The sequence below is a fragment of the Paramisgurnus dabryanus genome, chromosome 6, assembly GCF_030506205.2.
Source record: "Paramisgurnus dabryanus chromosome 6, PD_genome_1.1, whole genome shotgun sequence".
In the NCBI taxonomy this organism is placed as follows: Eukaryota; Metazoa; Chordata; class Actinopteri; order Cypriniformes; family Cobitidae; genus Paramisgurnus; species Paramisgurnus dabryanus.
Window position 1 is genome coordinate 25,380,074 of NC_133342.1, and position 18,161 is coordinate 25,398,234.

General features: G+C 38.7%; 1 protein-coding gene and 1 long non-coding RNA gene across 2 annotated transcripts in view; one reads left to right on the plus strand and one right to left on the minus strand.

The window, feature by feature from the left end:
* Positions 1–18,161, plus strand: part of fndc3ba (fibronectin type III domain containing 3Ba) — a 153,958-nt gene that overhangs the window by 65,913 nt on the left and 69,884 nt on the right. The gene's annotated exons all lie outside the window — the stretch shown is intronic.
* Positions 3,183–5,755, minus strand: LOC135766848 (uncharacterized). The gene is made up of 5 exons (XR_010541830.2): positions 5,687–5,755; positions 5,221–5,263; positions 4,280–4,336; positions 4,115–4,213; positions 3,183–3,339 (listed from the first exon to the last, which is right to left on the minus strand). It is a non-coding gene; the product is annotated as an uncharacterized lncRNA (long non-coding RNA).

Genomic DNA, 18,161 nt, shown 5'->3' on the forward strand with positions numbered 1-18,161 from the left:
GTTGATTTGCTCAGGAATTTCCATTACAAAGTTGAAGATATCATACTGCACAAAGAAATGCTCTCTGTCATTTTAATATAAAAATATTGTCCAGTGAGGGTTTCAAATGCATATCTCAGTGGTGCTCTTTTATAGCTTATAACTTAAGTGTTACATTTTTGTGCCACTTGCATTACAAAACAGAATTAAAAATAACAAAATAATTATGTCTGACATTATAGATAATATTTTAACCTGAATTAAAATGATTTAAACCAGCTTAACATGTATAAACTTTGTCTAATATTTTAAAACATTTTTGTTCTTCTGACATTTTCAAAGAGACTCATGTCTATCATAGTCTCAGCGTCTACTACCAATCGTAGAAAAATCTAACAAACAGGAAACTTTAAATCTGCAGGTAAAAATCCAGTTTGCTGTGCAATGAGATTAAGTATTTTATTAAAGATTTAATTTGTGATTATTCTGTCCCATGGGATGGGATAACCTCATGCATTAACGCTAATAGGTCTTTATGGATGGATCAGAGTTAATAGTGTCTTGGATACGGGCTAATGCAAATATGTTTACTCTGAACAGCATGGCCAGACATATTGTAATAGACACACTGACAAAATGTCACGGAGGTCTGAGGCGCAGCAGCAGAACAGGATGACTGGGAGTTAGATCAGTGGAAAGGAGGTGAGGGTGAATTGTTAGGAGTGTCTGCATTTGGGAGAGCTACAGTACTTGTTTTCAGTATTGACCTTACATAGTAAGAACTACAGCCTGATGATTTATGGGTGATATTGACGAAAGTTTGAGTGAGAGGAGGAGTAGTCAGGAGAGATGATGTTATTGCGCACCGAGGTCTAAGTGCTGCAAACTAAGTGCTCTTTCGCCATACAATATAGTTCTCATTTTTTATCTGCTTAAAAATCAACACGTTTATTTTGTGCCCCCATACTTACTCGTGTAACAGTCTTTAAATAGGGAAAACATGGAACTGTTCGGTGGCTTAAAAATGTATCCCTGTTTGGATTCTAAGGAATGAATAGGGCTAGGCTAAATGCTAACACAGTCACGACACACTGTACAAAGATTAAGTGCACGCATTAAAAAAAGATAGGGATGTATTCATTTGTCTAAGTTGAGGTAAGAACATAGTAAAATATTGAAAAACGATGGTGTTTTCCTTCAACACTTTAAAAATGGCTGGATTGTTTTTAACCCATGCTGGGAAAATATTGGACAGAACACACTGCGGGGTTAAAGAGAGAGTTTCCTCCAAAATGAAAAATTAAATCAGAAACCACTTACCCAGTGTTGTTCCAAACCCACCATTCATGCAATCATCTTCGGAAATACATTTTTTGATCAAAACTGATAGGCTTGTGACTGTCCCGTAGACTGCTATATAACCGGCAGTATTCAAGGCCAGAGAAGAATAAAAGACAACAAAAGTAATGACTTTATTGCTCAATTTGTTTTCCTAGTTTGCGTGTTCAACTACGAGTTCACATCTTGACCTCCTGATGAAGTTGCCAAGCAACCGAGTAACACAAATTGATGAATAAAGTCATTATTTCGTTTTCTTTGCTCACAAAAGTGTTTTCGTCGATTTCATAATATTTTGATTGAACCACTGATGGCATATTGACATTTTTGGTGTTGTCTTTCATTCTTTTCTTGGCTTGAATAGTGTTAGTTATATTGCAGTCTACAGGACAGCACAAGCCTCCTGGTTTTTATCCTAAATATCTAAAAGCGTATTCTGAGCACGATCAAAGGACTTACGAGTTTGAAACGACACGGGGGTAAGTGATTTATGATAAAATTTGTATTTTGGAGTAAACTATCTCTTTAAAATGTACCTAATACAGAGTTTTTTTGTGTTAGTTTATTTTGTTAAACGGAGACAATGCACATACATAAACACGACTGTAAATGTGCCAGAATTAGCCCAAAGGACTATTTTACATCTGTAGACCCTGCTGAAAAAACCAGCTAAAACCAGCTTAAGCTGGTCAAGCTGGTTTTAGCTGGTCTCCCAGCCTGGATGTTTCATGCTGGTTTAAGAGGGGTTTTGGTGACTTTTTTAGCTGGTCAGGCTGGTTTTAGCTGGTCAGGCTGGTCTTAGCTGGTCAGGATGGCTGGTCTTAGTTGGTCAGGCTGGTTTTAGTTGGTCAGGCTGGTTTTAGCTGGTCAGGCTTGTTTAAGCTGGTCTTAGCTGGTTGGGTGGCTGGTCTTAGCTGGTCAGGCTGGTTTTAGCTGGTTTAAGATGGCCAGGCTGCTTTAAGCTGGTCTTAGCTGGTTTTAGCTGGTCGGGTGGCTGGTCTTAGCTGGTCAGGCTGGTTTAAGCTGGTCAAGCTGGTTTTAGATGGACAGACTGGTTTTAGCTGGTCAGGCTGGTCTTAGCTGGCCAGGCTGGTTTTAGCTGGATTAAGCTGGCCAGGCTGCTTTAAGCTGGTCTTAGCTGGTTTTAGCTGGTCGGGTGGCTGGTCTTAGCTGGTCAGGCTGGTTTAAGCTGGTCAAGCTGGTTTAAGATGGACAGACTGGTTTAAGCTGGTCAGGCTGGTCTAAACTGGCCAGGCTGGTTTTAGCTGGTTTAAGCTGGTCTTAGCTGTCCAGGCTGGTTTTAGCTGGTTTAGGCTGGTCTTAGATTCTCGGCCGGCATTTCAACGTTGAATCAACGTCAGGGACCAATGTTGCATCAATGTTGAATTACCTTTTGGTTTTGCAAAAGTGGATCAAAGATGACTTCACAACGTTGTTTCAATGTTGATTTCACAACATTTCAATGTTGTTTCAACATCACACTTTCAACAAAGGTGAATCAAGGTTGATATCGCGACGCAGTTTTAACACACTTTTTAACACTAAATATAGATTTTTACATTACATTTTAATACTCACCAAATGATTTGCTGTACATATCATGTTTTAGTGTAATTATTACAAGAATGCAATTTGCTGCTCATTACCTACAGTACAACCCCATCCATAAAACTAAACACCTAAAGTAGGTAAAGTTTGTGAATGATGGCATGTGCCTACCCTTTCTAAATAAACATAAAAGCAGCTGTTAAAATTGATCTTTTATAGATAAAAACAAATTCTTTCAAACAGTTAGGTTTCCAGTTAGTAGTGCAGAAGTGGAATATTCCAAATACAGAATAAAAACATAAAATATGAAAACAAAATAATATTTTAAAGTAATTTTATTCATCTGAATAGAAAAAAATATTCTAGGAAAACTGCAAATAAGAATTTTGTTGTAGGTTTAGCTCACAGTCTTCTTATGGCCACCAACACCCTTCCATTCTGGCTCATACTGTACTTAAAATCTGATGACAGCATCTAAAGAGAAAACAAAAGTCATTTTCAAAAAATGATGCATTTTTAGCCCATGTATAAAAAAAATCTTGTTATTGCACATCAGGGTGTGTGTGTGTTCTTTAATAGTCTGTCTAGAAACATTGCATAGCCATCTGATGAAGGAAGAAAGCTTTTGTGTTTACAAAGGTGACAATAAGCCTCAATCAAGATCACCTACAGTGCATTCAGAAAGTATTCAGGGTAGACCCCTTTCACATTTAAATTTTAAGGTGGTTGCATGATACTGTAATTGTTTAGATATTTTCCTCATAAATCTACAATACATACCCCATGACAAAGTAAAAACTGAATTTTAGAAACTTCTGCAAATGTATGAAAAAAGAAAACTGCAATATTATATTTACATTATACATATTCAGATCATTTGCATCAATATCTGCAGTTTAGCTCAGCTGCCTCCAATTTCTCTTGATGGTTGCTGATGGGTTCGCATAAAGACATGAAGATATTTTAAGGAATGTCTGTAACCAAACTGACCGGAAAGCACCATTGACTTCCATAATAGGCTAAAAGAATACTATAGAAGTGAATGGTGCTTCTGATCGCTTTGGTTACAAATGAATCCAGGAGTTGCAAAGATTGCTACTTCAAAAGGTGCTTCAACTAAGTACTGAGTAAAGGGTCGGAATACTTGGGTCATATCAATATTAACCCCCCCCAAAGAGATGCTGAACAGAGCAAACATTGACTGGTTGCTTTACGTGTGGGTCAAACAGCCTTTTGTGCAGTCACTTACCAATAAAAGCTAAGATGGACTCCAGACCTTCTGGACTGTCTGTGAGAGACTTCAAACTCGCCCAGACCAACAAGGCATCTTGTTAGCAGACATCCCGACCTGATAAAAAAAAATTGATTAGGAGATGTTCTGGTCCTATTTTTAATATATGTTTTACAAACTTACCACAGGTGATCTGGCAAAGCAAAGACTTCCCAAATCTCCTCTTCAGGCTCATCTTAGCTATCATTGCATTTGATAAAGTTCAGAAAAAGAAAAACATATTTCATTAGTATACAATCATAAATGTAATGTTTTGGTTAGAAATACAAAAAACTGTGGCCCAAGTACAACTTTGAAAGAAATAAAGAATGTTTAAATTTTTTGTCATGGTACACTGTCACTTCATTACTTTTTGAGTGGTACAGATTTGGGCATCTGGAAAGACAAATGACTTCACCTCTGTGTATTTTATCACACTTCTTCAAATTGCATGGTAATCTGCCTCCAATATAAAACACATAATAAAATAAAAAACAAGTCATGGCCCCTTTTCAAAAGAAAATATAAATTGTGAAATACAAAACACTGCATCTTAGTTATTATGATTAGTAGAATTTGATCTGAATACAAAACAAATACTAAATGCATTGTAATGTTGTAGGGGAGATGCTTCAAAAATAAATAGTAAATTATTGATTTCTATTACAAAATGCTAGCTTGGTGGTGCTTTACAATGGTGGGTGGTAGCTCATGGACATAGCCATCATTTAAAAAATTATGATTAAAACCATAATACATAAAGATGCTGTTATGTACACCACCACAAAGACCAATTTTATATGTCAATATGAAGCCTCTCTAAAACCTGCATCAACATCCACTCTGAACTATGAATTAACTTGTGTCTTTGTCTATTGAAAACAAAGGGTTTGAAATATGTAAGCCTACTGTACATACTGTAGAAGGAATAGTGACATACAAAAGAAATGAATTGCTGTGCTGAACAATAATTGTTGTATCCTAAATTATTTTCTTATATTTTCCTAATGACAATGATAAACCAGATATGCACTTTTTGAGCACTTATGTTTTGGATGCAAATATAAACACAAAGTAATACTTACTCTTCAGCCAATGGAAAACATCAAAACACAACAAGAAAATGACCTGTAAAGAAAAGTGAACATAAATATACAATAGTTATTAACTTAATCCAGAATTGATGGCTTCGGTTTAAATTCTTAACCGTTTTAACAGGCTACTGTAAACTGTGTGCCCGTACTGTAAGTTAAATAACCTTACATTTACGCGTCAAACCCTACATTGAAATAACTTGCGTTATAATTATCTAAACAATGTCAAATAAATTTGAATAACGAGGATAACACATTTTTATAGAAGGTAAAGACAAATAAAAGATCTGCATACATTAGCTCAGATGCGTCACGAGCTCAGTCAAACAACTGCATCAACAGTCAACATTAAAGTTCAGAATATTTTAGTCATATCGAATTAACTGTTACTAAAAACAAAATAAACATAACTGTGAACTGATTTTAATGACTTAATCAGGAATTAATGAAAACTTACCTTAGAATTTGCCATAGAAATGAAAACTGTCGTCGGAGGTAAACGGTTAAAATCCACTTTGAACTCAGGATGACGGAGGCGCGCCCCCGCAAATACGTGTGCTCGACTTCTTGCTGCGCTGACAGGTTGATAACGTCAATGTACCGCGAGAGTGTAATTTCTTGACTCGCTCTCGCGATACATTGACGTCATCAACGTATGATGTCTGTTCTAGCAGCGCTGCATGAAGTCGAACATGACTAATAACCATAGCTAATAACACATAACAAAAGACAACATGTTAAAAAAACAATAAAGATGGTAAAAAAAGATGTCCCACGTCCAGACTGAACTGAAAATTAGAACTTGTATTACAATAAATATTTCTTGTATTAAAATAAACAGAAATATTGTGCTTTTAAAACATAGCTTTTTGGATCTTCACCCGGGGGTGGGTTCAATTATTTCATAAGCATGCCTGCACATTTTGTTCTAAATGGACAGAGCTTTATAAAAAAATAAAAATAAAAATATGGTTTTATTATAATAAAAGTGTAGTAACTTGTTTTTGATTTAACAACAAACATCAAAAGAAAATTATCTGCTAAGATAACAACCAATGATAATTCGGGGGCCCATTTGGGATGTGGTGTGAGTTTGCCCTGCCCACACTGTCCCACAGTATACCCCACAGTGGGCCCGCATGGGCATGTTTTGCTTACAAAAGGCTGAGGGACCTGTCTGTGGCACCGTAAAGAAAGCCGATAAAAGGTTGGATGTTATTATATTATTAATGGTATTCTTAAAATGTATATTTGAAACGTTATATTTTAGACATTGTGATGAAAATTTAATAAAAATAAAACAACCATAATAATACTTACAAAAAAATTATCCAGCCTAATCCATCTCCTGAATTCATATGGAAATCACATGCCCCACCAGTGTTAAAATCAATCAAATAGTATACATAAAATATAAGTATTTTCATTAAATGAGTTTTTAAATTTTTATCTAAAGGATTCACAAATTAAAATGTCATAATACAATCGTTTACCATTCACCGTACTGGCATCATTTTAACCAAATTTCAAAGTTGATTTTTAAGCATTGTATTAACCTTTTGCAATCGTTTACCATTCACCGTTGTTTCAACATTGTCTCAATGTTGAAAAAACAACTGAGGTTATTTCAACCAAATTTCAACGTTGAAGATTGGTCATGCCTGCTTGGTGGTCCGGCTGGCTTGTCTTAGCTGGGCCAGGCTAGGAGACCAGCTTGACCAGCCAGGCTGGGAGACCAGCTTGACCAGCCTGCCCAGATGGGAGACCAGCTTGACCAGCCTGGCCAGCCTGGGAGACCAGCTTGAACAGCCATAATACCAGCCTGGCCAGGCTGGGAGACCAGCTTGACCAGCCTGGCCAGCCTGGGGGACCACCTTGACCAGGCTGGGAGACCAGCTTGACCAGCCATAATACCAGCCTGGCCAGGCTGGGAGACCTGCTTGACCAGCCTGGGAGACCAGCTTGACCATCCTGGCCAGCCTGGGAGACCAGCTTGACCAGCCTGGCCAGCCTGGGAGACCACCTTGACCAGGCTGGGAGACCAGCTAAAACCAGCTATTTCCATCTTAAACCAGCTAAAACCAGCCAACCAGCTTAGGCTGGTTTAAGCTGGTTTTTTCAGCAGGGGACCCTTGACAGAATATTAAAAAGTCACCCAAAAGCAGTTTTTACCCAGCTGTTGGGTTATTATAACCCATGGTGGGCTAAGATGACCCAACACTGGGTTAAAAATGACCCAATGTTGGGTCATCTGAGCCCAGCATGTGTTTAGTCCAATATTTACCCAGCACGGGTAAAAAAAACAAAGTCATTTTTAGAGTGAAGTTACGTAAAGAGGTTTTCAGCACCATTTTCAACATCTTAAAGCTCACGTAACACACGCTGTTTCTGCATTTCTGATATTAATCTGGAGTACCTATGGAGTAGTATGACATCCTTTATATCTCTGAAGAGTCTTTAGTTTAATCAGATTTATAAAAGAAAGATTAGCTTTACCGAATCTTTCCGATAACGTACGAAAAAATGAAGAAGGAGGAGTTATAACACGGGAGGAGCGAGTACGAGTCATGCAACACTATACAACACTGTTTTAACTTATGATTCACTACATGTTCGTGTCATTTATATAATATACACGCGCCTATTTCCAACATAGACAGAAGTCTTACTTACCGCGTGTAACTCGTCATGAAAATCCACCGCATCAAACACACACACGCAAAACTCCGCTGCTAATCCGGATAATAAACTATATCCATTGTTTCCATAAGGCTGGATGTCTTCTCCTTACATCCAAAAACACACTTCTTGTTGTGCCATTGTTGACTTTTGAAATTAAACAAAGCTGAGTGGCGTGATAAGCTGTTAGCAAGCTCTAGCGTCTCCCGCTGACTGACGGCTGGGCGGGGTTTTCCAGGGGAAGTTTTCCGGCGGAAGCCCATATAAAGAAGTGATACGTATCGAAAACCCCTGAAACGTCAGTTAGAACCGTAATCGAAAAAAATTAGCCGAAACTTGTACGAAGCCTGGCGAAGTGCATTCGGCACAGAAATACTCTGAAACACGCCCAACTGCATTTTTGACACTTTGCCTACGTTTAGCATGAGGAAACAACTCTATAACTGTGTTAATAAGTCAGAATGCTTGAAATACCATTAAACCCCCACTTTAAATAAATAAATGTTTAAGTACATGTTCCACCATGGTCTTGATAATCAATATGACAAAAAAAACATTTTTGTAAGAAGAGAAAGAGGGACAGAAGACTCTATAGAGTCTCAGTGTATGCAATTCTGGTAGCAGAGACTTTGAACAAAACTCAGTCCTGTGTTGTTTTGTTCTCTCTTTATTTCAGGAAACATTTATAGATTGCTAGTGTCTGTTTTGCCAGGAAAAGTACAAGGAACCGAAGCGTGGTTGGCAGTTGTTGTGCGTTTGGTGCTTGTGTGTGTGTGTGTTATTGTATGTAGCAGTAAACCTGGCCCAGGCTTTGCTCTGTCTGCCGTGCTGCTATTTCAGCCATGTGTCCTGTCTCATTCAGTTCCTGCGTTCTCTCTCTCTCTTTCTCTCTCTCTCTCTTTAGCATTCTCATGAGGAATAGAAATAGTGGTGCTATCTGAGTGACTGGCGAGCAATACCAGCAACAACAATCTAACAACAATAGCAGACCTGAGCACACATCTGCATCTTGTTCACCACACTCACAATGTCCCTAAAGCCCACTTTCTCTCTCTCGCTCTCTGTCCTATCTCGTTGTCTGTGTCACACACTAAAGTAGGTCGGTTGTTGTTTTTTTAAGAACAACATCAGCAGCAACCAAGTCTAGACTTAAGCATAACAAAAGCAGATTGTGCAAAACTTAAATGATCTTGTCTGCAAAACTCAGTACTCTTAAAACGACAAAAACGACAATCTTTTCAGGTGAATATATAGCATTACCACCTTTTGCGTGTTGCATTTACTAGTGGCTCTGAATAAAATGAATAATAAATTGATATTATTTGATCTTTATCTGTTAAGACGACTTACAATAGTGTTGCATCAGTAACAGCTTTCAATTTCAAAGAACACAATCTAACTTGTTTTTTATTTGGACAGGTCTATAGTCAGTTATGAGCATCAGCACTGGAACAGCACCATTTCAGTAAAAATGTGGGAATCAGTCTGCTAATCTGGCACCGTTTCTGATTTATCAGTCACTTTAGACCAGATATCAACCCTTTTACTCACTCTTAATGACAGCTAGGGATTTTTTCTCTCCCATACACCCTACACCCTAGTATGTAGGTCAACAGCCAAAACAAAGCACCAGTGATGTGATATAGCTCCACCACACCAGAGCTTTGCAGTTTCCTCTCAGTCTGCTCACCACATGTGTGCTTTTTCTGGAGAAGGAGGGCGTACGGAGGGACAAAAACTAAATCCACGTGCAGTTATTTTATTCTTGTAACTAGGTTTGTCTGTTCTTTCCATGTTTCTTTATCTCCCCCCTAAAAGAATGACAACAATAAAGATGGTTTTCCAGAGCATGCTCTCGGATTTCACCTGGGAACTTGACACAGATGGGCGCGTCATCATTTCGGTCGTGATGTGCGTGAGATTGGGAGAGGCTCTGATCTGTGGTTACTGTGAGAAAGATGACCACTTGGGACTATAGGCATGGATAGGAGTTTTGTAACTCTAATTATAGATTAGACACCGAATCCGTACACTTTACCCTACGAGAGGAATGGTCACATGGACACCATCCTTAAATATGTTGTGTTTGGATGCTGGTCATCATCAGCATTGGATGACGGTGTTTCTGCTAGGGCTATGTTTTGACAACTACCTCATAGGGCTGTGCAATTAATAGTTTTTTTTATTCAAACAAACAACAAAAACAAGATAATCGTGGTAAAACAATGATTGCACAATTAAAATATAAATTGTGTGTTGCTGGACTGATGTGTTTTTAAGACACTTTGACCCGTGTAGCCTATTGCAACACTTACTTCATGAAAAAGTTAAAGAAATGCATCTTTTCAAAGTCACAGATTAATCGTATTAAATAATCGGGATTATGATTTTGTCTATAATCGAGCAGCCCTACTACCTCACGATTAGTTTTGTAATAGATCACAGTAACATAATGTGAATACATGTGAGAAATGGTATTGGCATTTGGGTTATCATATGAGATATCATATCTAAAGTGTATTAACTAGAGGTCTTCACGGGTCCACTTAGATCCGAAAACCCGAGGTCCGACCCGAGACCCGATTGGGTTCGGGTCTAAAAGTTTCACATGTGCCTTGGACACGAGTCGGGTACAATAATAGCGGCATCGGGTCTCAGGTAATTTAAAATGAATGTGTTTTGCCGAACAGAACCGAGAAGACCCGAACTCTCTCGCGTGTGTGCGTCAATGTCCTTTTCAGACCTCTCATCTGTTTGCCAAGAGCGCTTGCGACATTGTGTCTTAAAAAAAGTAACATTTTAAAAAATTGGGTCAGGTGGGAACTAGTTCGGGTCGGGTCTTTTTTTTAAATATTTATGCACGTCGGGTACATTTGGACCCGAGAAGACCTCTAGTATCAACTATTACATAGAGCTACCGTTACTGTGTAAAATTGAAGTATACAATGTTAACTACAGTACAGGTCCTTTAATTCTGGCCTGGCTGTCAAATCTCTCTGCACAACTGTGATCCTGCTTGACTGCTTGTCATCTTCCCTCATCTTTAGCAAATCAAAACATGTTATTTTTAGGTATTTGTTTCAGAGATCAGTTTAACCACTAGCCAGACCAATAAATAAATATAGACCGGAAGTTCACTTCAGTTCAGGCAAAACATGCATGCGTCCGATGAAACAATCTCTACTCTCTTAAAAATAAAGGTTTCCTTGTCGGGCTGTATGGTTTTAGCAGTGCTGAACCACAGAGACAATGCTAGTTGAGCAGTTTCACCAGGTACATTTTGCTGGTCCAGCAGTCAAACCAGCACTTACCATTTAGCTTGGATCAGCATGGAAATGTATACTAGTGTAAGCCTTTCTTTCTGCAGAGGAGTCACCACTGACTGGTGTTTAAAAGGCAGATGAAGGGTGATGGATATTAAAGCTGTTTGAGGTTAATGCTTCTATTCAGAGCGGCTGTTCCTCAGTGGTTGGTGTAAATCTGCATATCGCTCTTGATTTGGGCGTCTGCCTCAGCTGAGACGCCTGCTGTTTACAAGACTTTTAAGTGCGTGTTTCGGCAGCACTGCCGGGGTCCATACATCACCTGCTGCGACGGTCTGGGAGATCCTGAGCTTTTGGTGTGGTGCGTGTACCAGGCTGATGGATGAAGGGTGAACGTGGCCCCAGAGGTCCAGTTGGTTTACGTTGTGTTTGGGGAGTTGTGCTGGAAGGGTGCGGGACCACCCATGCGCTGGCTGTCCTCTTTCAATCCTCCTTGCTCATCCGCACATGGATGGGAATATACACAGACTTCAGCTCAAACACACACTCACTGACACAGGCATGCACTTCTTCCCCTGGCAGATGAAGAGATCAGGCAATCGCTCAGAACATCTAAACAGCACGGACCCATCAATGAACACACATGCAGTTTATGATTAAGAGGTTTACAGAGCTGTAGAGTCAAGGCACCTGCATGTATATTATACCATGTATACGATGTATATTATCCTGTGAAAGCGACACATTTTGTAAATAAGGAAAGGTCAATGATTAATGTATAGGGGTAGACAGGTATTGTACAGTATGTACTGTACTGTATATTTATATGTGTGTATGTATGTATGTTTTTATAGTTATTTATTATAATATTCTATTTAACACCACATACTGTATGGATTATTTTGCATTGCTTTATTGCTTTGTTCTGCTTAGTGGGAGATTGCATAACACTATTTTCAACTAAAAACAAAATACTTCTTCTTATGGATTTTGGTTGTTAATTTACATAACAACCATATTTTGTTTTAATATGGAAGTTTTTAAAAACAAACCCCTTACTGTCTTTATTTAAAGGGACATGCTCATTTTTAAGAGTTAAACATTTGATCTTTATGGTTTTGGAATCCATTCAGCTGATCTCTGGGTCTGGTGGTACCACTTTTAGCATAGCTTAGCATAATCCATTGAATCTGATTAGACCATTAGCATTGCGCTCAAAAATAACCAAAGAGTTTCGATATTTTTCAGACTGAAAAAGTTGCGATTTTCTAGGGAGATATGGCTAGGATCTATACTCTCATTTTTAGTACACGATGTAACTACAGAAGAGTCAAGTTTTAAATAGGAAAAGTATTCAAACTCTTTGGGGTTTTTTTTTTAGCATGATGCTAATGGTCTAATCAGATTCAATGGATTGTGCTAAGCTATGCTAAAAGTGGAACCGCAAGACGCGGAGATCGGCTGAATGGATTCCAAAATCGTAAAAATATAATATTTACCTCTAGGGGAGCTGGAACATAAGAATATTTTTTTTAAAGTGGAGTGTCCCTTTAATTTGCAAAAAAACTAATTTGTAAAAATAGTGACATCATGCGAATGTGTTTGTGTTCAGACATTGCATAACATTGTCAACTATTGGCATGGCTTGCAGTGTTTTTAATATTTTAAAATATACAAAACTTTCCAAAAAAAAAAAAACACTAAAAGAAAAACTTGTTGTGTAAACGTGCAGCACCACATAATTTCTGTTTCTATAGTCTGAAATCATTTACAAACAATTGATCCATAAATGTCCAGGAGGGAACTATTTAACGCAACCATCGTTTCATGGTTTCCCATTAGCCCACTTTACAAGACGACCTCTTTGGAGTGGTAGAAAGTACGCCAAGAAAATGTCAGGCTTTTATATATCCGTTGGAGCTGTGGTTCTTTTCAACTGTGTCCTCCAAAGATACGCTTGTCCTAAACAGGTGTTTCTACAAAAAAGCTATAAGTCTCAATCCGTCTGTGTTTTGGTCACGTGCATGAAATTGAAAAAATCGATTTTTGTGTTTCTTGAAGCGTATTTTGGAATAAACCATATTTAGAGAAATCCATAATAAGTCAGTAGGGGTGTGTGTTCTCAGAGGGGATCAGTCTCGGTTCAGGGGCTTTCCTTTCCCACAAAGGTCCACTATACAGAGGAGTGGTCCCAGGGGAAGGTTAATGGAAATCTGAGCTGGCAGAGAAGAGCTTGGGCAGGGCTTCACTGAAAGAACTGGTCCTCCTCAGGGCACTCTCGCTCTCTAAGGTTCACATGCTCCCAAAGTTTCCGCTTTATGGTCCGAATACCTCAGCTACAGCTGTGGTCGAGGATGGGAGTGCATACTTAAGTGTGCAGTGGAGGAGCGGCATACCTCCCATTCAGTAGCATCAAAACTCTGTCTGTGAGGTTGTTTCAGTAGATAATGGAGAGTATTAATCGACAAGGAGGAGTGAAAAACTAAATTTGTTAATTTTCTAGGTGAAATGTTAGCGATGCTTGCCTACAGTATTGTTGGAGTGGTTATCAGCACATTGCTATACAGTTGTTAGGGTGTAATTTTGTGAAAATCATTTTTTCCATTCCCTAAGCATAAGTATGAGCAATAATAATAGTCATGATTGCCTCATCAAGCACGCAAAGAAAATAGTGAAGCGATTGTTTCAGTTTTCCTGAGCTTTTAAGAGAGAAGAATATGTAACCTCATTAGAGTATTAAAGACTTGGCTACCGAGTTGGGTGGAGACACACAACATTCAGCTGGAGTTTATAAGGACAGACATGTAGGAGCACACCCAACATACAGCCCATTGGCTGCACAAATTCTGGCATGACTTCAAGCCATGTTTGAGATGTTTGCCTGTTTCTCTAGCAGAGGTATGCAGCTGCTCTGTGTGTGTGCAATTTATTGAAAAGATCTAAGAGAGGCAAAAATTGAAAAAGTCAGGAATCTGCACAAAGGGAGGCAGAGGGGACGTCATCGCTGTATGGGTATTGAAAAATGTATTTGTGTAGGCGTGTGTGTGTAGACTGTCAAATAAAATCTTAAGCTCTTGGCTAGATGTTTGTCAAAACCTTTTTGAATCAAACAAGTTTTTCATCCTTTACGTCCCTGCTTTACTGTACATCCCATCATGGTTGCATTTCACATTGTTGCTGATTTAAGTGAAGCTTCAATTAGTTTTAAACGTCATAATTATGGTTACTCTGTGCATCAAACTGTGATTTGTTGAAAACATTGCAAGGTAATAAATAATGCTTTAAGCAACAAAATGGCCGGATGTAGATTCACAGGTTGCAAGAAAATCCCTGGGGTGGTTAAAGGAACACGCCCACATTTTGGGAATTTAGCTTATTCATTGTATCCCCAGAGTTAGATAAGTCCATGCATACCTTTTTCATCTCTGTGCGTGCTGTAACTCTGTCTGCCGCAGCCCCCACTAGCTTAGCTTAGCACAAAGACTGGAAGTGAATGGCTCCAGCTAGCATACTGCTTTCAATAAGTGACAAAATAACGCGAACATTTTCCTATTTGTTTGCACAACTCTGAACGAACTCTCTGCTCCTCACCAGGGGGCTTCTCGGGTGCTGCGACCAAATCACTCCACCTATGTAGCAGTGCTTCGCCTTCTGAGAATATAGTTCCCAGTATGAATACTGTTAAAAGATGGCTGTGTCTCATATCACCTTGTTATTTGTGACTATACAAATCACAACACATAAATTAAAAAATGTTCACGTTATTTTGTCACTTATTGGGAGCAGTATGCTAGCTGGAGCCATTCACTTCCAGTCTTTGTGCTAAGCTAAGCTAGCGGGGGCTGTGTCAGACAGAGTTACAGCATGCAAGGAGATGAGAAAGGTATGTATGGACTTATCTTACTCTGGGGGTTACGGTGAATAAGCGAAATTCCCAAAATGTGGGCATGTTCCTTTAAGTGATATCAACCTTTTGACGTGTTTGACTTTTGGAGGTTAACAGGTCAAGTCCCTCTGTCTTTGGTGCACTATTGACTGATTAATATTGCTGTGATTTTTGATGTTTAAGTCATTCCCCACCAGCCTTTCTTTAAAAATATTTTTTTAGCAAAAAGGTTAATAATTGCATTTTTGTGAAGGAATTTTGTTAGACATACACATAGTTTAAAATTAGTAAATAATTTTTTGGCTTCAGTTTTTCATAAATTGGGTAAGATTCATCTAGTGGATAATCGCGGTATTGCAGATTAACACAAGAATTCATCAGGAACATGTTTCTTTTTATGCAAATGTTTTCTCTTGACAAAATATCTTGTCAATGGCGGGGAAAGAGTAAAGCATAAGAGATGTCTTGTTTTGCAACACCAGTGGTTTGAGAAGCTTATTCGTGCACAGCCAGATGTGACGGATGCCAAAGGGTCCAAAGCTCGACCCTCTTCTGCCTATGACAGGGTGCATGTCTACTGTTGGATATTTGACATCTAAAATATGTGTGACTGTGCATCTTTGCAATCCTGCAGCTTAAGCTCAGCTACTTAAAGCCTCCAGACCACAAAAGTACATCATTATAAATCAAAAAATTCCCATTAACAAAGTAGCAGAGTAGATAAAACCTTAAACCCCAGTCTAGCTGAGTCTGCAAGAGGAACTGAGGACTGATCTGCACTGATATCTGATTGGTTCCAGAAAGCATTTGAGCGAAAGCACCTAATCCCCAGTCGTGCTTGGTTTAAGTCTTAGGTCTGAATACTCATGAATTAGACTAATAATATACTTGATTGGATTCTAATGGAGCTGGTGATTAATAGAGGCAGAGATTTTGCCAGGAAGAGATGATGTGTGTGGCTCTTTACAACATTTCTAGATCATAATCTCCATAATAAGTCTGACTGTAGTTGCACTTTACTCCAGTGTGACAGATGAGCAGCTTTTAAAGCAAAGTGTGTTATGTGAATAACGTTTTGTAATGATGATGTAAGTGAAAGTGTATGGTAAAATATGATGTTCTTCATACACTTCACTTGTTCTGCCAGTTCACCACACCAGTAGACAAAACACTTTGTGTGTGTGTCTGACACTATTGGCATTAAGCATCAATCATTAGAGAAAAACATCATCACAACCTAATGTACAAACAGTACAAAAAATTTATTGTATTTGATAGCATTCTTTTGTAATAAATGACATTTGAAATGTTTTTCAAAAGACTTTCTTGGTTGTTTCATGGCCAACTACAGACATTTCCAAGGTTAATTTAACTTGACTTCTGGGTTTGCCCATATTACCCAAGTATGGGTTTAAACATCCCAGCATTTTAAAGTGCAAAGTAAATTTTTTTAATAATCCATGGCCCATTAATATAATCTATATTAAAAGGTTAAAAAACATTTAGTCAGTGACTGTTGGCCAGTTAGACTGGCAACCCTTAAGACACCATTAGACTATGCCAACTTTGTCTCTGGCATGCTTGAAAGTGATTGGTTTTAGTAAGATTAGGTCATTTGGCTTGTTGGACCATTAGGTATATTATTTTAGTCTCACTTACATAAAGTCTTCTGCATAATAGGTGCATTGGTCTGACTATAAATATACACCAGTCTGTTGACCAAATGATTTTAAGATTGAATACATCGATGACCGATTAACTGTCTGACTGCATGTAATACTGAGTGAATTGTTGAATTTACCTATGACCAATGAACTGGTTGATCGAAATACTGCTAACCGACTGGATGTACTTCTGAATAGTTTGGTCCCGTTGAGTGAGATACTGTAAAATCATAATTCAAGCCCCAAATTCCTCCTTGCGGGATGGATAGGCTGGGCTCCTGCATGGATTTCTACAGTCCCTTGTCCAGGCTTGATTTCTGTGGCAGGAATTTTAGGATTTTCCTTGCCAAATCAAATACACTTTTACAGATTCGACCTCCAACAGGGGCTCATTGAAATGTCATAAAAATCGCATTGATGTCTCGAGGGTTGCCGTGAAAATAAACAAATACCCACCACATCTCTTTATTGTTGGAAAATTGATGTATTCCCTCAATAAATAACGAATGTTAAAGGATTTTATTGGCTGTTTGAAGGTTTGGGATGGAAAAATGTTCCTATTCCAGATACATGGAAGAAAGTTGAAAGTGTTCCCACTCTCAAGCTCTCTATCTCTAATTATAGTCTGGTTTGTTAAAGGTTTACGAGATGTAGAGACAGGATTGATGTGTTTCATTGTGGTATAAAAAGTAAACTGTATACACAAATTAATATAAGCAAAGGTTTGATTTCAATAGACTAATCAGTGGAAAGTATTCAATTGTTCTGTTTTGAAGGAAATATATTTTTTTAAATCAGGTTAGCATCTTGTAAGTCATTAACATATTTGATTGAACACTCTTGAGTTATGTTGTATATACAGTATGGAGATGTTTTTCTCTTTATTTCTGTTCTGGTTGGTGTGCATTGGTTTGCTGAGCATGATCTGTGTATTGATAAAGGCCTGCCGATTAAGCATGAAGACCTAATACTGTTGACCTTTTGGATAGGCTGGTGGATAGGCTAGTACAGTATCCTTCCTAGTTTTCTTCCTAGTTGGGTTTCTTATATGAGACTGCACTGTGCCGTGAGTGTGTGTGTGTCTACTGGCTCTGGAGCTGCAGGAATGCTGGTGTTTGCTAAGTGGAGAGGGCTACAGTGACTGTCCAAATACGCGTCTGTTTGCCAACTGGGTGCATATTACTGTCTCTGTGCCGGGAGCCTCAGTGGCTGGACCCTGAATGGACCCTCTTGTGTGGCGAGAGAGAACCTTGCTGGCAAGGGCTGCTCCGAGATCGGAAAGACAACAGCGCTTAGTGCCACGGCCCTCTCCGGCATTCTGGAAGCACTTCAAGAAGACTCTGTCACCCCATCTGTAAACCAAGAAACCTGTTATCAGTGTTACAGCCTTCCAATGCCACTATTATTGGTGTAGATTTGTGAGGGTGCATGTTGGGTTAT